The 22,059-nt window shown below is 37.6% G+C and overlaps 1 long non-coding RNA gene across 1 annotated transcript in view; it reads right to left on the bottom strand.

Moving 5' to 3' along the window:
• The window catches only part of LOC124723216, a 43,318-nt gene extending 21,503 nt beyond the window's left edge, over positions 1-21,815 (bottom strand). Inside the window, exon 1 of the long non-coding RNA XR_007006541.1 lies at positions 21,729-21,815. This is a non-coding gene — a long non-coding RNA (uncharacterized LOC124723216). The remainder of the gene's footprint in view (positions 1-21,728) is intronic.
• Between the last annotated feature and the right edge of the window lie 244 nt (positions 21,816-22,059).

Below are 22,059 nucleotides of genomic sequence, written 5' to 3'. Positions count from 1 at the left end.
TTGCTCTTGCTACAATGGCAGGTTATCAAGATTTAAGTGAGTCTGAACATGGTGTTGTAGTCTGCGCATGAGTGATGGCACACAGCATCTCCAAGGTAGCAATGAAGTGGAAATTTTCCCATATGACCATTTCACGAGTGTGCTGTGAATATCAAGAATCCGCTAAAACATCTAATCTCCGACATCACTGGGGCTGGAAAAAGACTGCAAAAGAAGGACCAACAAAGAATGAAGAGAATTGTCCAACATGATAGATGTGCAACCCTTCCTCAAATTACTGCTGATTTCAATGCTGGTCCATTAACAAGTGTCAAGTGTGCAAACCATTCAACAAAATATCATCAATAAGTGGTTTCAGAGCCTCCAGATTTGTGTGACTTATCACGTAATCGAAATTTAGCTGATTTCTTTTAGTACCCATGTGAATAACTTCACACTTTTCTTTATTCAGGGTCAATTGCCACTTTCCCCACCTTACAGATATCTTATCTAAATCATTTTGCAAGTTGTTTTGATCATCTGATGACTTTAAAAGACAGCAAACGACAGCATCATCTGCAAACAATCTAAGATGGCTACTCAGATTGTCTCCTATGTCATTAATATAGATCAGGAACAATAGAGGGCCTATAACCCTTCCTTGGGGAACGCTGGATATTACTTCTGTTTTACTCAATGACTTTCCATCTATTACTACGAACTGTGACCTTTCTGACAGGACATCATGAATCCAGTCCTGCAACTGAGGCGATACTCCATAGGCATGCAGTTTGGTTAGAAGACGCTTGTGAGGAACGGCGTCGAAAGCATTCTGGAAATCTAAAAATATGGAATCAATTTGACATCCCCTGTCGATAGCACTTATTACTTCATGAGTATAAAGAGCTAGTTGTGTTTCACAAGAATGATATTTTCTGAATCCGTGCTGACTATGTGTCAATCAATCATCTTCTTCTAGGTACTTCATAATGTTAAAATACAGTATATGTTCCAAAACCCTACTGCAAATCGACATTAGTGATACAGGCCAGTAATTTAGCGGAACTCTTACTTCCCTCTTTGGGTATTGGTGTGACTTGAGCAATTTTCCAGTCTTCAGGTACGGATCTTCCTGTGAGCAACTGGTTGTAAATAATTGCTAAATATGGAGCCATTTTATCAGCATACTCTGAGAGGAACCTGACTGGTATACAATCTGGACCAGGGGCCTTGCCTTTGTTAAGTGATTTAAGCTGCTTTGTTACACCGAGGATATCTACTTCTATGTTTCTCATCTTGGCAGTTGTTCTTGATTGGAATTCAGGAATATTTACTTCATCTTCTTTGGTGAAAGAGTTTCGGAAAACCATGTTTAATAACTCTGATTTAGTGGCACTGTCATCAGTGACTTCACCGTTGTTTTCACGCAGTGAAGGTATTGATTGTGTCTTGCCACTGGTGTCCTTCATGTATGACCAGAATCTCTTTGGGTTTTCTGCCAGATTTCGAGACAGAATTTCCTTGTGGAAATTATTAAAAGCATCTCACATTGCAGTACGCGCTATATTTCAAACTTCTGTCAAATTTGCCAATCATTGAAATTTTGCATTTTTTTAAATTTGGCATGCTTTTTTCGTTGTTTTTGCAACAACGATCTGACACGTTTTGTATACCATGGGGGATCAGTAACATCACTTATTAATTTATGTGCTATATATCTCTCAATTGCTGTCGATACTATCTCTGAAAACATTCCACAACTTTTCTATACTTACATGATCAGATCGGAAGGAGTGAAGACTGTCTCTTAAAAAGGCGATAAGAGCATTTTTATCAGCTTTTTTAAATAGATATACTTTGTGTTTCTTTTTGATGGTTGTAGGTGTTATGGTATTCAGCCTAGCAACAACTGCCTTGTGGTCGCCCTAATCCCTGTATTCATCACAATACTCACTATTTGTCCAGGATTATTTGTTGCTTTCGCAACCATTTACACTTCGAGTGGGCTCATGAACTAATTGTTCAAAATAATTTTCTGAGAGAACATTCAGTACAATTTTGGATGATGTTTTATGCCTGCCACTGGCTTTAAACATATAATTTTTCCAGCATATTGAGGGTAGATTAAAGTCACCACCGACTGTAATTGTATGAGTTGGGCACTTATTTGAAATGAGACTCAAGTTTTCTTTGAAATGTTCAACAACTATATCTTCTGAGTCTGGGGGTCCGTAAAACAATCCAATTAATAGTTTAGTCCAACTGTCAGGTATAACCTCTTCCCATACTATTTCACACGAACTATCTACTTCAATTTCGCTAAAAGGCAAGATACCTCTGATAGCAATAAATACTCCACCACCAACTGTATTTAATCTATCCTTTCTGAACACTGTTAGATCGTCTGAGAAAATTCCGGCTGAACTTATTTCTGGCTTTGGCCAGTTCTCTGTACCTATAACTATTTGAGCTTCAGTGTTTTCTATTAGGACTTGGAGGTCTGGTTCTTTCCTAGCATAGCTACGACAATTTACAACTACAATACCAATCGTTTCTACAACTACCTTACTGTGTTTTACCTGTCCACTTCTATGGTTCCCAGAGACCTTCTAACCTAAAAAACCACCCAGTCCCTTCCACACAGCCCCTGCTACCCATGTAGCCACCTCCTGTATGTAGTGGACTCCTGACCTGTTAAGTGGAACCCAGAAACCCACCACCTGATGGTGCAAGTCAAGGAATCTGCAGCCTACACAGTCACAGAACAGCCTGAGCCTCTGATTCAGACCCTCCACTCGGCTCTGCACCGAAGGACCACAGCCGGTTCTATTGATGATGGTGCAGATGGTGAGCTCCGCTTTAATCTCGGAAGCAAGACTGGCAGTCTTTACCATTTCCACTAGCCACCCGAAACCAGATAGAATCTGCTCTGATCCAAAGCGACACATGTCATTGGTACTGACATGAGCCACCAACTGCAGTTGGCTGCACCCTGTACATAATAAAACTAAAGATAGGCTTGATAAAAGTCACAAAACTTCAGGCTTTAAAAGGATCTTCTTGGAACATAAACTACATTTTTTTTCTAGGGCACTGGCAAATCAAACATATGATGAAGTATGACAATGTTGATCTAAGTTCCCTGAATTCTGTAAATTGTTTAAATTAGTTTTTGAGGAGATGTTCCTAAAAGTAAGCACTTCAACAGCAGCAGGTAAGGAAAATAGATCGATAATTGCAGGTATCTGAAATTCCTCCCAAAAACTAAAATTTCTCCATTCTTTACAAAAGTTCTATATACTTATCCACAGTTCCTAGATTACTGTCACAGATATAAAAAATATACAGAGGAGTGTTGTTTTCTGGGAAAAAAAACATTCAATGACAAAATAATATACTTGTATAACGCAGAAAATAAAAACAGAGTAATATGGGATGTCACAGAATAAGAGACTGGAAAAGACAGACAGAAGTACAATTACACATGAATACAGATGGGAGCAGAATAACCGAAAATCCTTTGGAATTGGCAAATTTTGTAAATGATTATTTATTCGGTATTGTAAAGAAGTTTCTATCAAATCTTCTTAGAATGCATGTACACCTCCAATGACTTACACAGCAAACAAAATGATGTTTCTCACAACAGAGCTTAAAGTCATGAAAACAAGACAGAAATTAAAAAATAAGGAGCCAGGAGGCACAGGTGAGGTCCAGTCTCTATTCTGAAGGTGTGCATAGACAGCATATAAGCTCCATAACAAACGTAATAAATTAGTCCTTTACTTCAAATACAAGAAACACACATGAAATGTGCCCTTAGTTAAAGAAAGGTGTGGAGAGCACTAAAAACAACAAGTTATTTCCACTACTGTCTGCATTCTCAAAATTAAATGAATGTCTCATGAAAGCTAGACTAATGCATTACATTAATAATTACAACTTTTTTAATGACGCACAATTCGGCTTCCAAAGTGGGAAAAGAACAGTATTGACCATTAAAGAATTCACAAAAGTGATACTTGAAGATCTTTACAAGGATGATTGTGTCACAGACATATTCATAGACTTGTCCAAGGCTTTTGACACTGTTCATAAAATACTACTTTACAAGCTAGAAGTACTAAGCGTAAGAGAAACAGCAAACTTATGTGCAAAACAGGGTGCTTAGGGTTAGGGTAGAGATAGTTCAGATTGTCTACTCACGATAGATTTTTAGTACAACAATTATTAGAAAAGATACATATAAACAAATATGTCTCTAAGGGCAGTGTATTGGATCCTGTTCTGTTCTTAGTATATAAGGTGTCCATAATTAAAGTTTGAGTTTAAAAACATTGTAGAAAGAGAACCACTGCTCAGAATGACATCAAATTTGAACAGCATATTATAAGATTTGAACAGCACAATACTGACACAGAGCGAAATGTCATGCACCAAAAACAAAATTTGAAAAAAATTTTATGACGATGGTATTGTAAGCACCCGAATATGGAAACCGACTGATGCACGTCACATGACTGTTGCTCAGTTTGCATCCGAGACACCCAACATGGCTGTCTCCATGAAGCGTCGCACACTGCTGATAAGGCTCTTTACAAGAACGGTGACTGTATGCCAGAAGCACTGCAGAAGTTCCAGACACTCGAGATTATGAAAAAAGGCATTTGTCCAATGTCTGCTAAGGGTCAGGAGAAAATCGTTACAAAATGCGAAAAGACAGGTTGTTTTGAAGTGCAGTGTGAGTGTGGCGGAGGGAGGAAAGCAGCTGAACTGACGTCCATCAAAGTAGTGGCCACAGAATTGCAGGAGGGGTCGAGCAGTGGCATGCAAACATGCTGTGCATAGGGAACTACCAGAGCACTGGCCATGCCTACAAGCATGGCGCATAAAATCCTACAAAATATCCTGCATTACTGTTCACACAAAATCACCCATGTTCAGAAGTTGCTTCCTGCTGACCTACCAGCAAGATGAATACTTGATCTGGAACTCCTTGCTCACATGGAATTGGACAATGAATGGCAATGGAACATTCTGTGGATCAGACGAAGCCCATTTCCATCTCCAACATGCAGAATTGCAGAAAATTGGCAATGGAAAATCCACATGCACATCAACCAGTACCAGTAGAATCGAAGCATTTGAGATGTGGTGCTATAGACGAATGTTGAAAATTAGGTGGACTGATAAGGTAAGGAATGAGGAGGTTCTATGCAGAATCGGAGAGGAAAGGAATATGTGGAAAACACTGATAAGGAGAAGGGACAGGATGATAGGACATCTGCTAAGACATGAGGGAATGACTTCCATGGTACTAGAGGGAGCTGTAGAGGGCAAAAACTGTAGAGGAAGACAGAGATTGGAATACGTCAAGCAAATAATTGAGGACATAGGTTGCAAGTGCTACTCTGAGATGAAGAGGTTAGCACAGGAAAGGAATTCGTGGCGGGCCGCATCAAACCAGTCAGTAGACTGATGACCAAAAAAAAAACCACTTTATTCTGCAAAGGTGACTGTGTGGTGTGGGGTGATGGCATCGTTTACTGCAGGGTTGTATTTTTTTGAGGACATGAGTTCTGCGGGACCTGTTATCTGTACCATCTTTGATGCGCACCAATATTATTACATTTCTCCAACAGTGTGGATGTGTGGCCGGGATCTTTTTTATACAACCCTGTTCTCCTCCACACATCACACACCCAGTGCAAAGGCATTTAGGAAATTCTACTATTATCAACCATAATTTCCTTAGAATGTGGTCATCCATGTCACTTGATTTTAATCCGTGTGACTTCTGGCTGTGGGGTTATCCGAAGGATGTTGTGATCAGTGCTCCAATTAAAAACAGCTGAATTCAAGGCACTCATTGTACAACACTTTCTGAACATGACCCCAAGACACTCTGAGCTGTTGTGGAACATGCTGTTTCTCGATTTCAACTTGAGAAGTAGAAAATGGTCGATGCATATAAACATGTCTTGCAGCAGTTTCACAACAATAGAAACCATTATCATTTTGCTTTTTATGTGATTTTTGGTCACAGGATATTGTTATTGTAGTGGTCTTCAGTACGAAGACTGGCTTGATGCAGCTCTCCATGCTACTCTATCCCATGTGAGCCTTTTTATTTCTGAATAAGTACTTTCTGAATCTGCTTACTGTATCCATCTCTTGGTCTTCCTCTATGATTTTTACCCCCCACACTGCCCTCCAACACTAAACTGGTGATCCCTTGACGTCTCAGAATGTGCTCGATAAACCGATCAGCTTACATTTTATATCATCTCTACTTTGGACATTGTCAATTATCTTGCATCCAAAATATCAAACTCATCTACAACTTTAAGTGTCTCATTTCCTAATCTAATTCCCTTAGCATCACCTGATTTCATTCAGCTACAGCCTATTACCTTTGCTGGAATTTTGTTGATGTTCATCTTACATCCTCCTTTCAAGACACTGTCCATTCTGTTCAACAACTCTTCCAAGTTCTTTGCTGTCTCTTGACAACTTGCAATCACCAAAGTTTTTATTTCTTCTACCTCAACTTTAATTTCTACTCCAAATTACTCCATCGTTTCCTTTACTCCTTGTTCAAAGCACAGACTGAATAACATCAGGGATAAGCTATAATCCTGTTATACTCTCTTTTCAATTACTGCTACTCATTCACGTCCTTCGATGCTCATAACTCCCGTTTGATTTCCATAGAAGACACATATAACTTTTTGTGCTCTGTGTTTTACCCTGGCTACTTTCGTAATTTCAAAGATAGTATTCCAGCCAACACTGTCAAAAGTTTTCTTAAGCCTACAAATGCTATAAATGTAGGTTTGTCTTTCCTTAATCTTCTAAGATAAGTCGCAAGGTTAGTATTGCCTCACATGTTCCTACATTTCTCCAGTATCCAAAATTATCTTCCCCAAAGTTGACTTCTGCCAGTTTTTTCCATTTCATTTCATTTTATTATCTTCCTGTATATCATTTACATGATGTAGGAATTGTCACAACAAAGTTATCATACTAGTACAAGTACTACAGACATAATAATGGAATATCACTTTCAAGACATTTTTTAAAAGTACAAGTTTAGACATACAAATTGAAATTTTTGGCAATAAATTTACACACAATCAAAGTACTCATCTACGTCATAGAAAGTTTTGCTTAAAAGGTAATTTTTAAGTTCAGTCTTAAATTTTACTTCATCTATTATTGCCTTCATGTACACTGGCAGAGCATTGTAGAGTTTTATTCCAAAATAACTTACATGCTTTTGGGTTTGTGTTGTCCTTACCCTTTCTACATACAAATTCTTACGAGTTCTAGTATTATAATTATGGCAGTCCTCATTTGTACGTAGATTTTTCATATGTGCTCTTGTACACAGAATGCTTTTAAAAATATACAGTGATGGTATTGTGAGTATTTGCAGTTCTTTGAAAAGGGGCCTACAATGAGTTCTTGGAGAGTTATGTGTTATGATTCGTACAGCTCTTTTCTGAAATTTGAAGATATCTGTTAAGCTTGATTTAGTTTTACCCCAGAACACTATGCCATAAGACACGATGGATTGAAAGTAAGCAAAATACACTAGTCTAGTACAGTCTGTGCTGCATACTCTAGATAATATCCTCAATGCAAAACATGCCGAATTGAGCCTATGGGATAAGTACTTGAGATGGTCTTTCCAGCTTAAGTTTGATCAATGTGCATGCCCAAAAACTTTGGGGATTGTACACTCTCTATCTTCTTATCCATTAGTTTTAACTGGAGGTCCATATCTTGAGTTGCTTTGCCATAATGTATATAATTTGTTTTACTTAGATTAAGTGTTAACTCATTAGCATTAAACCAATGTTGAATATATTTCAGGACTATATCAGTTGTGGTGGTTAATGATTTTTTATCATCACTTATAATTATGCTAGTGTCATCTGCGAACAACATTATTTTGGTAGAAATATTAGGATTTTTTATGTCATTTATATAAAGCAAGAATAATAAAGGACCGAGAACACTGCCCTGTGGGACACCTATTTCCAATTTCTTTGCATCTGAGACCCACTTGATTTTCTGATTTTTATGCTCTGCGATGATTTGTACCACCTGAGTTCTATCTTGAAGGTAAGATTCAAACCACTGCTTCACAACTACCCTTACACCTATTGCCTCCAACTAGTTTAACAGAATTTTGTGATTTACTGTATCAAAAGCTTAAGATAAATCTAAGTTAATTCCCACTACACATTTTTTAGTGTCGAGACTCCTGACAATCTCTTTGGTATAGGCATGGATAGCTGATTCTGTGCTGTGGCCTGAGTGAAAGCCATATTGATTGCAGTTTAGAAGTTTGTGAGCATCTAAGTAATTTATGAGTCTGGTTTTCATTAATTTCTCTAGAATTTTTGAAAATGATTGGAGAAGGGATATTGGTCTATAATTTTCTACCTTGTATGGATCTCCTTTTTTAAACAGAGGTCTAACCTTAGAGATTTTCAACCTCTCAGGAAACACACCTTCGCTGAAAGACAAATTGGCAATATGTACCAGGGGCTTTATAATTTGTTGGGCAACTTTTTTTATTATTGACACAGGCTCTTCATCCACACCTGCAGACATTTTTGATTTTAGACTCTTTATCACCTTTAATATTTCATTATCATTTGTGGGAATTAACAACATACTACTGTCTACTTTTAGGGCTGTTAATTTCTCATGTTTAGTAAAGTTTTTACTTAATGACTGGTACACTTAAAAAGTAATTATTAATGTAATTTGCCAGAGTTTCATCTTTTAATTCAATATTTTCACTATTTTTGAGCACTATTTCCTGATCCTTGAGGCCCTTACCTCTTTCCCTTTTCACAATTCCCCAAATAGTTTTTGATTTATTGCCTCATTTTCTTATTAATTTATCATTACTTAGTAATTTTGCTTTTGTAATTACTTTTCTATATTTTTTTGTAATTTGTTACATATTCTTTAAACTTGGGGTCAGTCCAACTTTTCAGTCTATAGTTAAGCATTTTCATGGTCCTGGAGGAATTTCTAATACCTGTTGTGATCCAGGAGTTAGCATGTGTATGCCCATATGTGTTTGTTTTGACAAGTTTCTTAGGAAAACACATTTCAAAATTCAACATAAACAGGGAAGAAAAAACATTATATGCAGTGTTTGTGCTAGTTTGTAACAGTACTTCTGCCCATGATTGGTTAGTCAGTGCATTTATGAAGTGACTGCAACTACTTGTGGAGAAGGTTCTTTTGTACATTTGGTATGAACTATTTTTGGTCACAGGGGCTATGGGAAATTTAAGGATAAGTGCATTGTGATCAGATATTCCTAGGTCAACATTTATTACATCTATATCTATGGCATCTATATTTGTGAAGATATTATCTATGAGACTTTTTGAAGAGTTTGTTATTCTTGTAGGGTTCGTTATATGTGGATACAAATTGAAGCTTTGTAAAACATTCAGGAACTAATCTTTGGATGCACCTTCAGTCAATAAGTTGACATTAAAATCTCTGCTTATAATTATTGTTGATTTTTTATGATGTAATACTTTGAGCAATGCCTCTAACTTATTTCTAAAAATTTCCGGATCACCACATGGTGATCTGTACACTGACATTATTATTAATTTACTCTTTTGCATATTCAACTGTATTGCTGCAGCCTCAAAATGTTTTTCTTCATTCATGGATTCAGTTACAGTCATATTTTTAACCTTTACTCCAGGTTTTACATAAATGCAAACACCGCCATGTCTTGTTTCCTTCCTGCAAAAATGGCTTACTAATTTGTATGGGGAAATGCAAATATTTTCTAGTTCATAACTCATGCACCAATTTTCTTGAATGCAAATACAATCTATACTAGCTTCACTGGCTGCAATCTCAAGTTCTAATATTTTATTTTTAATGCATTGTATGTTAAGGCTCATTATTTTGAAATTATTGAAATTAGATTGAGAGGAGTTTGTACTCATGTTTCCCAATGTTACCGGCTGTTCCTTGCCGAGGCTGGGTACCAAAAATCCTTAAGAATTACACGTTTCCTGCTCCTTGTATTTCTTACCCCTGGACGTGCCACCATACTTCTTGTATCTGTAGTTGTAGCTGCTGTTTCAGTGGATGCTGGAGGTGTTTCTGAAGCTGATGATTCAGTGGATGTTGGAGATGCTGCCAGTTTTGATGCTGAGTCTGGTTTTGTAAGTGATGTTCCAACTGATACTGGAAGTGATGTTCCAATTGATACTGGAACTTTTGCTGAAACGGTATTTTCGTTTAAATCTTGAACTACAGTTGGCACTGACGTTACTGTGGACGTTGAAGCTGCGTATGAAGCTGATAAATGAAGCTCCGATGGTGTTGATTTTTCTTCTGTTGATGATATCTGAGTGGCATTTTGTACCACTGTTCTTGCCTCTGTTCTTCTGATTGATGGACTAGTCACGGATTCTGGACTTGATTTTGAACCTGCTGGGGAGTGTGGTACATCTGCTGCTGATGATAATGGTTCAGCTGTTTTTGATGATTTCGACACTACTGATAATTTGGCTGACGTGGCTGCTGTACTGGACGACACTTCAGATTTTTTTACTTCTTCTAACGTCAAAGAATCTTCTGTTGCTACCAATGATTGTGGGACATCAGCTCTTCCTATTTCCGCTAATGTTGATACTTTAATAAGGCCGTTTTCAGGCAGGGTAATAGTGTTTCGTTCTACTTTAGAGTCTTTAATGGCATTCGATATTTCAGCACTCATGGCTTCTTTCCCTTTCATGTTTCTGTGAAGTCCATGCTCTGTAAAATGCTCTCTGCAATCACTATTTATCCCAACATATGTAGCATTAGGATAACCTCGACATATCTTAGCGAAAAGTCTGTAGGCGGTAATAATCTCAGTATTCACGCAAGAGTTTTCCAAGAGATCATACCTATGAGGGATACTGACAACAAAAAATTTCACTTCAGGCATTTTACAAATTACTTGCTTTAAAACTGTTGTAGCACGTCTAGTTTCATTGTGGTATACATCGTTGGCGCCTCCAATTATCACACATGTGCTGCCATTCGTCATAGATTGATTACAGCTATGTAAAACTTCACATAGTGGTGCTCCTGGTTTGATTACGCGTTACCTTGAATCCTGTTTTCTTAGAAATCATAATTTCGGCTACACCTCTTCCATGGCTGTCTGCTAGAATAAGGATTTCATGTATATTTTCCAACGTGGGTTTTTTGTTTTGTTTCCAAATAGCAGGCCGATTTGTTTTGCTTTGTGAGCGCAATTTAGCGTTGATCACTGAACTATCCGTGTGGATGATGGTACAATTTGATTGTTCTTTCTCCTCTGTGCTATTTTCAAGCACACTAAACCTATTACTTAGTTTTAAAGTAAGTTCCGCTGTTTTTGTTTTTGGTCGTGTGCTGCTTATTTGACTAGTATTTGAGAACTCTTGTAGGCTAGATTTTGAGGAATTTCTCACACTTATTACCAAGTTTTCAAGCGTTTTTGCGTATTTTATAATATAATCGAGTTCTTTCCTAAGTTCGTTCTCTACATTCACTTGCCATCTTGGACTTAAACTCGTTGGGTTGGGGTTGGGTTGGGTTGGGTTTGGGTTGGGTTGGGTTGAGTTGGGGTTGGGGTTGGGGTTGGGTTGGGTTGGGTTGGGTTTGGGTTTGGGTTGGGTTTGAGTTTGGGTTTGGGTTGGGTTGGGTTGGGTTGGGTTGGGTTGGGGTTGGGTTGGGTTGGGTTGGGTTAGATTCCTCTATAAAGAATTTGCGTTAGTATTTTGCAAGCATGACTTCTTAAACTGATAGCTCAGCAATTATCACACTTTCTTTTGAATTGGAATTAATAGATTCTTCTTGCAATCTAGGAGTATTTTACCTTTCACATACATCCTTGCACACCAGATGGAAGAGTTTTGTCATGGCTGGCTCTCCAAAGGCTATGGGAATATTGTCTATCCCATGGCCTTCTTTTGACTTAGATCATGCAGAGCTCTGTTAAATTCTTCTCGCAGTATTATATCTCCCCTCTCTTCTTCATCTACGTCCACTTCTCTTTCTATAAAATTGCTTTCAAGTTCATCTCCCCTGTACAGATCCTCCATACACTCTTTCCACCTTTCAGCTTTCCCTTCTTTGCATAGGACTGGTTTTACATCTCAGCTTTTAATACACATACCGTTGCTTCTCTTTTACCCAAAGGCCTCTTTAATTTTTCTGTATGGGGTATCTTTTTCCCCCTTAGTGAAATATGCTTCAAAAAATTCCTGCCCCGAGATACAGGGCTACAGAGATGACACTGTGAACACTATTTCGAAGATGCGAATTTTGGAACAAATCTAGATATTTTGTTGGGATTTTTTTATTTGAAAGATAATTGCTTTATGATTACAAAGAAATAATCCGTTTGGACTTATCGTCAAAGCTCTTTTACCATAGTGTTCTGAACTTTTTTTATAATTTATGGAAAACAATTTTTTTCAAAAATGCCAATCAATAAAATTTTTATTTTTTTCCTGGTGATTAGTACCACATAGTTCTACATTCGGATTGAAAAGGAGAGCTTCCACTTTTAAGTTGGACAGGGTTTATTTTAAAAAATCTATTTTTTTAACTTTCAAGGTTAATGTATGTCTTTATTGAAGTTGTTTCTTACTAATTTCTTTGTTATAATGTTTATTAGTATTGTCTTTGTTGCAGTTATTTCTTTTCACTTTCATTGCTACAGATATTTCTTACACTTTGTTGTAGTTTCTTGTCAGTTTCTTTGTCGTGGTTGTTCACTTGCAGGTTTCCGTATTGTAGTCTTTCAATGCTAATTTGTTTACTGAAGAGGCTTCCAAGATACCTGAGACCCTCTAGTGAGTTCTGTGTTTTTGTGAGGAAGTAGCAAGTAGCCAGTTGACGCAGTTGCAGTGTGTTATGTGAAAAGGATTGTTTGCAATGTCTTCTGACTGGGGCCACAGGAGAGTGAAGTGTGCTGACTATTTGCAAATCCATAAAAGAGTGACATATAAGACAAACAAAAAAACGGGCTTTGTTCAGGTTGGGAATAAGAGGTCTCATCTGAAGACTCAGCTTCAAAGTGACAACTTTTTATGTTCTACATGTTTTGACAGAATAACAACAATGATAGTATCTGAACAAGGTGAAGCCTCCCATGGTGCAGGTGATGCAGATTTTACATCAACGGAGGAAGAAATAAATACCCTGAATCAGTCAATTACAGAGGTCCTGTTAAGAAACCATGGTCAGTGAAGTAAAGTCAGAAGCTCTATGCATCAAGAAAGCGCAGAGAATTACTGAAGCTATGATGGATACACTACAGCAAAACTAACCACACTCTTCAAAGTAAAATTCCATCTTCAGAAGAAAATGAGCCAAAGCACTCTTGCATCTCTTGCCAGGATTTTTTCACGAATATCAATTCAGCTGTTGAATATTGTGCATCCTACGGTGAAAAGGTGCAAGTTTTAACTATTATTCCAGAGACATTTTCAAAGAAAACAATTGTGAACCACATTCCATCAGTATCAAAGTACATGGTAGACAAATCAAGAAATGCGAGGTCTGTAAAAGGAGTCTTATCACGAGCAGATCCCTATTATCATCACCCTGTAGAAGCAGCTCAAGTTCAAATAGTGCAGTCATTTTATCTGGAAGCTAAATGGGATTTCCAAAGTGCCAACAAGAAAGACACTATAACTGTAACAGTTGAAGGTCCAAAAAGTTGTGAAAATGAAGAGGTATATGACTTGCAGTATTAAAGAAACTTTTGCAGTTTATAAGAGCAACTATACAACTTCACATATTGGAAGATCAAAATTTTATGCACTACGACCTAAGTGGGTAGTTTCACACCCACCTAGAGATGTCTGTTTATGTGTGTACTGCATGAATTTTGAACTTTGTGCGGTAACTTTGAAGAACTTATTGGAGCACGTGACATATGACACCCTGGTTGGGCGTGTGGACTGTGATGTAAAGTGAGAGACTTGTTTGTTTCAAGAATGTGGTGACTGCCCTGGAAAGGGAGGACTGTCTTTACAGACACTTGGCCTGGTAGATGTAGCAGATAACTCTGTAGAAATTACACATGCAGCATGGGGGAAAATAAACTAATTGAGACAACTGTTGACTTTGACAGTTTTGTTGATGAACTTGGTAAACAGTCAGTGTAAGCAGTAACACACTAGCATCTGAAGAAATTGCAACAACACACTTCAGAAGTGAAAGGGTGTGTACACGCTGAAGAACTATGTTTAGTTCTTCACTGTGATTTTGCTGAGAACTGGTCTGTAATTCTCCCACAAGAAGTACAAGGTTATATCATTGGAGTAATGACCAGGTTACACTGTTTACAGGAGTGACATATTTTCAAAACAAAACCACAAGTGTTATAGCTATAAGTGATGACAGGCAACATGACTCAGCAGATGCTTTGCTAGCAATGTGCAAAATTCTTCAGCTGCACACAGGGGCAGAAAAGATCATCATTATTTGTGATGGTGCTCCTAGTCATTTTAAAACTCATTACTGGTTGTTTGAATTGAGTAAGCTGCTTGTGCCAACTGACTGGGTATACAGTGCTACTGGTCACGGGAAGGGGTCTTGTGTTGTAGGAGGCCTGCTGTAGCACCATGCTACAAAACAATTTTTCCAGACCACATACAGCTGCGATTCAGAATGCTGAGGATTTTACAAGAGTCGTGAAATCTAACACATCCACAGCCCTCATTCTTTTGTCCAAAGATGAAATCGAAGAATTCTGTGAGCAGGAAAAAGAAGAATGGTCCAACCAAACTACTCCTGTGAAAGGAACAAAGAAGACAAATTATTGGACTCAAAGTGATGGGCGCTTTAAAGAGAAAGAAAGAAGAAATCTTGTTTGTTCGGCCAACACCTCAGAAGCAGCAGGATAATATTGAGATTCACAACCTGAGAAGGTGGATGTTCATGGCATTTGTGTATGACTGTGACTGGTGGATTGCAGAGACTATAGACACCAGTTCATGAGTTAAACGAAATTGTAGTGAACTTTATGTTATCACATGGACCAGCTGCTGGTTATAGGTTATCAGCTTAAGGACAGCAATAACACCATCAGTGATGACTTCCTGTTCACAATGTTTTGAAGACTGTAAGTGCTCCAGTTCCTATTGGTTCAACAGGAAGGCATCACTCTATATCAAAGGAAGATACTAAAGCAGTGGAACACATTTTTAGTTCACTGACTGACTAATTTCAGTACAAAACAGAGTACACAGAAGTTGCATAAATTGAAACCTTTAAGTCTTTGGACCTTTCACATATATTTTGGAACCATTTAAAATGCTCGAAAAACGTCTCTCTTACTCATCTTTAAAAACTAAAATTATGTTAAATAAGGCTAGGTTTCGATTTTTATGAGCCGATTATGTGATAATGTGGCAATAAAATAGGTTATATGTATGCCAAAAATTTCAATTGTTTATAAAACCTGTTCAACCTAAAAGTGGAAGCTCTCCTTTTCAAGGAAAGTAAACTATATGGTACTAATCAACAGAAAAAAATAAAACATTTATGGATTAGCATTTTTTTTAAAAAATCCATAAATTATAAAAAAAGTTCAGAACACTATAGTAAAAGAACTTTGACACATATCTACAAATGGAGGGTTTCTTTGTAATCATAAAGCAACTGTCTTTCAAATATTAAAAAAAAAAAAAAACAATATACCTGGTACTGTTTCAGGTATACAGCATTTTAAATTTTTTCCAAAATTTGCATCTTCCACATGGTTTGCACAGTGTCATCTTTGGAGGGCTGTATCTCAGAGCACAATTTTTTTTTTTTTTTTTTGAGATAACAAAAAAATGTGTGTTTCTTACTTAGTCCTTCATTTTAACATATGCTAAATTCAATAACATCCGAGACTGTAAAGGTAAGATTTTTTTTCCTAGCCTTCCTGAACTGATATGGACTACGCCTATAGCAATCACTTTCTATGCAATACAAGACATGGAGAGAAAGTTCTCTTTGCTTATGACAGCAACAGCATATTCACGCACAGAACACAAGAACCCCTTTTAGAAAAGCCAAATGAAACCCTGAAGGATGTTTCATTTAATTTTTTTCTCCCCAATCTAATGCTCACCTCACAATGATGTAGCAATTGTATGTAAATTGAAGGGGATCACTCATTCTTATAAAAGATATAGCAATTGTCACGGGTAGCTCGATATATAACTGCACAGGATACAGGTGGTTAGCCACACCCTTGTCGAAGGAACCATCCTGACGTTTTCCTGCAACGATTTAGGAAAACCACGGAAAATCCAAACCAGAATGGCCGGGCAAAGTGAATTCCATCCTCTCAAATATGAGATCAGTGTCTTAACAGCTGCACCACCTCATTCAGCTGGTCACTCAGTAGGCGCCTACTATACAAAGTACTCTGATAAAGCTTATAATACAAAACAGTTTTTCTCTTCATTGCCATACACACTAAGCATTTCCACTGATGACTTCTGGCCCTAAGGATGCAGATATGCCATTTGCACTAGCTCCAGTCTGTTCTGAAAACTGACTTCACCTGAAAAATTAAGTCAGCATCCTTCCATGATAAGTGAGATGCTGAACACAGGAGAATGACATGCAATTTAGATATTGATAAATGATGTTCTTGCAAAAGCAGTGAACCATGATAATGTATTGAAATGGGACAGGGTGATGTACTTGTCCCCCCCTTTCATTATTAATCGCCACTCTGAGCCCTCGAATTAGTACATACCATTTATTTATTCCAATAGAAAATGCTGTTTTGGGTTTTTATTTGTTTCTCCTTGGTAAATGTAAGTCCAAAATGGCTCTTTTTTAATAGCTATGTATAGAACTATTAGCAATTTATTTAGTAATGTTTTCCTCGATATAGACTTCAGATCGTTTAGAGGCACTCACTCGGTATGGCTCTTTACAATAAACCCGACTACTTCTAGTTACTACTCCTATGGCGCTTTTCAGCAGTTCGAAAATCGTGTCCACGTTTCGTGCCTTCGGCCCCAGAAAAGTATGCCACAGTTACGAATCGGGTTTATGTCGGAAGAATATGTCACCACGAGGCATCGGTTGTTACATACTGATGATAAAAACTCTTAAAAAGATAACCGGGGTTGCCACAAGTTTTCCCAAGTGAAATTCCCTGATATTTCACTGATTTCCAGAGAAGTTTTAGCATTTTTCCTTAACAAATTTTGAGATCTCAATGGTCAGTAAAGACATAAGTTGACAAAAAAATTTAAGGACTTCTGTATTTCTCCCCTGTGTGAGCAAAAATCTTCAGCAGTAACATCAACATCTTCTGTAATGAAATGTTTTTAGATGGAGAAAGCAAGCCCAACGGTATATGTGTTCTATGAAGGCCACTGTTGTTATTTTATTTCAATAAAACATAACACATTTGGTGACAAAAATACACATTTCCTTGGAGTCACAAAACAGATTTAAAATACCTTCACTGATTCCAGAAATAACCTCATAAAAAAGTAGGCACCTTGGGAAGAAGTGTATAAGGCACAGAAGGCTTATGTAACCAACAGTATATGTGACTGCCAATAAAATGTTAGTCCTATTATATTCGTTATTGTCAGTTATTACCCATTGTGTTATGTCTATTATTTTACAGGTGTCGTGTAATTTTTCTTTAGAGAAATATATGAATACATAACGTACAAACTACCAGGGACTGCCACAATTTTTTTCTTCTTATTATCCATACTCTGTAATATAAAAATTACTTTCAGAGTGCCAAAATGTACTAGAATAAATAAAATGTCCATAAAACACCACACTGTACAATGTACTTGTGGTGAGACAGTCACAATTCCTGAAATCCATTGCCTGTGGCCTCTGGCCTGCCGAGAAGCACTGCTGTCCCGGGTCCTCAGATAAATTACGAAAATCTGCCACATTATGCCGTATAAAAACAGGCCCAGCCTGTGGGCAGATTAGTGAGACCAGATCTGACAAGCACAGCTTTCATATTAGTGGGAAATTATGGGCTTCAGATCGGCAGGCCAGATCCGTTAGCGATACCTGCAGAAATGGCCTGCGGTTTTGGTCCGTCACGGAAGTCCACTCGTGTGGTCAGCTGTTCGTGTATCGGACACCGTGTTGATGAAATGAGACTGCAGTGATCGATCCTTGCAACAGACAGCATGCACAAATACTCCAAGAATCAGTACTAATGGTGATAGGTAGCAACTCACCATAAAGAGTATCACTGAGCCACAGACAGGCACACAGAAAAGACAATCACACTCTCACAATTAAATTTTCAGCCACTGTCAGAAAACGAAATGACACACACGCATTCACACAATCACTCAGACACAACTCGTGCACGTGTGACCACCGTCTACGGCCCGTGTCGACAATCTCTGAGAATCGGACCCAAACAAACTACACCTCGTGCGTCCCTGCCTGTTGTCGGCAGCTGCTAGACTAGTGGCAAGAAGTGGTGGCGGCACTGACTGCGAGCTAAGGGGAGTGGTAGGAAGGGGAGAAGCAGTAAAAATGAGAAAGTTGGGAAGTGGCACACGTACTGAGTGAGCTCTGCCCAGCCAGTAACAATGCATGACATCTCAGTAAACAATCCACTTCATATACTGAGACAAAAAGATTTTTCCACTGGTATTTTTTTCCAGATTTACCTGATAAGTTTGAAATTCCCTGATTTCCAGAACTTATGGCAAGCTTGGTAGCATGCTGATGGATGCCAGTATCTCCAAGTGTTCATTCCCTGTTAACTGACAATCCCTGAAAAGTTTATTATGAAGTCTATCGATTTATCATCTATGCATAATGTGACCAAACTGTTTCTACTCCTTATGCTGAAGTGCATACTTCGTGTGCGATGCTAATTTATTATGTACTGCCCAATTATAAACATCCTTGAGGATTTCATTTGCTTTAGCAAATACAAGCTGTGGTGTTTTATCAGCAATTATGATGTCACTGTTATAATCGACGAGAACTTTTTCTTCGTGTCTCGTACTATCTGGAAGAACACTGATACGTACTAAACACGGAACTGGATCCGGTACACTATCCTAAGGGATACCTATGTTTATATGTTTCTTGTCTAAAAACTGTTTTACAAAAAATTTATGTGTAAACTATCTCTAGCGCTTGCACCCTTTTTTCGAGGTAAGAGTGATACAACCATTTGCTTTTCCTTTTACACCTACTGCTTCTAGCTTTTTATAGTATTTTGTAGCCAACATTGTCAAAAACCATGGACAAGTCTGCTTATTTGCCTATAAACCGCTATTAGATAAAAACTGTAATTATTCATGTAAATCATTAAACTATCTTTCATGATAGATTCAATAACTTATGAGGGTGCAGATAGCAGTAGAACTGACCTGTAGTTTTCAATACTTTACACCTTATCTTTCTTTAGTGCACAACTTTGTGCATGCTTTAGGTATTCTGGAAAAATACCTGAATTGAAGGACTCATTTATTCCATTTGTTAATGGGGCATGTGTGCTGTATATGCACCCCTTCAGAACAGAGACTGGGACAATATCCATATCTGCTGGCTTCTAATCTTTTACAACTGGGCAGTACAGGCATGTATGGTGTCTAAGCAACATAGACATAGACCACATAGACTGGAACATGTATCTATACCTACTCACTTCTTATCTTTTACAATTACGCAATATGTAATAAATTAACACTGACCATAAAGAAAACAGTGTGCACACCTGCATAAAAAGGGAAAACAAGCATTTTGCATTAAGCTGATGATACATCTAAGGATTCTGTAACCAACACAAATTTTTTTGGAATGAATATTGATTGTCAATTAACGTGGAATGAATACACAAATATACTGACAAAAGAATGTCATCGGCATGTTATGTTCTCAGGATTCTACTATCAGTGTGCAACAGCCAATGTCCTGTGGTGACATACTATTCCTACATACACTCAGTTCTTACCTATGATATTCTGAACACCATTTCTAAATTTCAGAAAAGGGTCGTAAGAATAATACCTAAGAGGAAGTTAAGGCTCAATGTAAAGAATTATTATAAAAACTGGCTATACTTACCGTACCGAGTGAGTATGCCTACATCCAATAATCTGTTGCGCAAATTGGGCAGAACATCTGGTCTACTAAGTATCCACTAACCCTTACTAATATTATAAAAACAAAAGTATGTGTTGCCTGTTAGCTTTTCACAACCAAACCACTGTAGCTATTTTACATCAGTGAACATATATCATGTTAAAAAAATATTAAATCTGTACCAAAATGTAAGCTATACACCATATAATGTGTTGCTACTTCAATAGTACAATGCATAGATGTGTGCTCCTGCCCATGGCCCTCCACACACACTGCTTGGCAGCAATGCAGCCATCTCGTGCATTGCAGAAGTTGGGAGGAGGGGCAGTGTATATTACAAGCTATGGTTACTCAAACAGGCAGACAGGTGAGGGTTGCTAATGTTACTGCATGTAAAATAGCCTACTTACTCATCACCCGTCATGACAGGACAACTGATCTGCCAGAGCATCTGCAGGTAACAGCTAGTAGTTCCATACATAATCATGAAACAAGAGCCAATTCAGACTTACATTTACAAATGGAAAAACAAACATAAACCTCAAAACAGCATTTTCTATCAGAAAATAAAACTGTATAATACATCCTATCCAAGAAAATGAGAGAGATTACTAAAATATATCTGTTTAAAAAGACAGCAATAACATTCTTCATAAGTAATGTACACAGTTATGGATCATTTACATGAGTCTGAACAGTGGTTAATAATGGAAAGGGATAACTATAGCACCCTGTCACATCACAATATGTGGTCATAATGAAATTCTTTTAAAAGAAAAAGATCTACAGTGTGTGCCTTGTAATTTTCCTGAGCTCAACATCACACTAGGGCGGGGGGTGGGGGCAAGCTCACACAGTTTTTATGACAATGGCAGACATGCATGTGACTTGTAAAGGTCCAGAGTCAGTTTTCTAAACAGACTGGAGTTAGTGACAATGTTTTATAAGTATCTGGAGCAAACTGCACAATAGGGGCCAACTGAATGAGGCAGTGTGCTTATTCAGTTACTAACTTCAAACTCAGTAGGATGGAGTTTGTTCTATCTGGCCATCCTAATTAACGTTTTTCATGATTTTCCTAAATCATTTCAGGCTAATGCCAAGAAGGATAATGTCGTGGTTGACCACTGATAAAAGTAATCTTACATATTCTATATATCTGTATATCTGGAGCTATTTATTTTTATCGTATTGTGAGGGCAAATCCTATATCATTGTGGGATGACCCCTGTAAACAAAGAAAAACAGCCGAACGAAATGACATGTCATTAAGGCACTGATGGGATCCACATAAAAGGATACGCAAGTATGTCGGATAAATAAATAATGATCGCTGTCCAGTATTTAATAGATACCGTATGATATTTACTGTTAGATAATTAGATGCAATTCTCAGTGAAATAATTATTACTAGAAAGCTGGCAAACGAATAATCACTGTTTTTTTCAGTATTCTGGATTGATTGCTTCACACCGAAGTATGCGACCACTAATCTACTTCTTTAAATAGGCTTTTTTAGGTTTGTTATATATTCACAGACTGATAGCAAAACTAACAATTGTAAACGTATTTCACTATTATTTGTAAGCGTTTCCTACCTGAACTTCAAGATTTACTAGTAATTAAACTCAAACATAATCAAGGACTCTACTTGCAGTTACGATATTAAAACAATCAGCTTTCACTGTTTACGAGCAACCACGGAATTGCTACAAATACTTTCATATATACTGAACTCAGTCGTTGAGTTTTACTGTCAGCTTCTGAACTAAAATTATCTTTTTCATATGTCGCCGTCACTGTGAATGATAAACAATGTTGTTCTAAAGGGTATATCCAATTACGAGGGCAGTTCTACAACATACGATGTACAGGAATCTATACGACAAATAACACAATCATAAAACATTGAACACTTAATATTTCATC

The sequence above is a fragment of the Schistocerca piceifrons genome, chromosome X (genome assembly GCF_021461385.2).
Source record: "Schistocerca piceifrons isolate TAMUIC-IGC-003096 chromosome X, iqSchPice1.1, whole genome shotgun sequence".
NCBI classification, from domain to species: domain Eukaryota; kingdom Metazoa; phylum Arthropoda; class Insecta; order Orthoptera; family Acrididae; genus Schistocerca; species Schistocerca piceifrons.
This window is presented reverse-complemented; position numbering and strand designations above follow the sequence as displayed.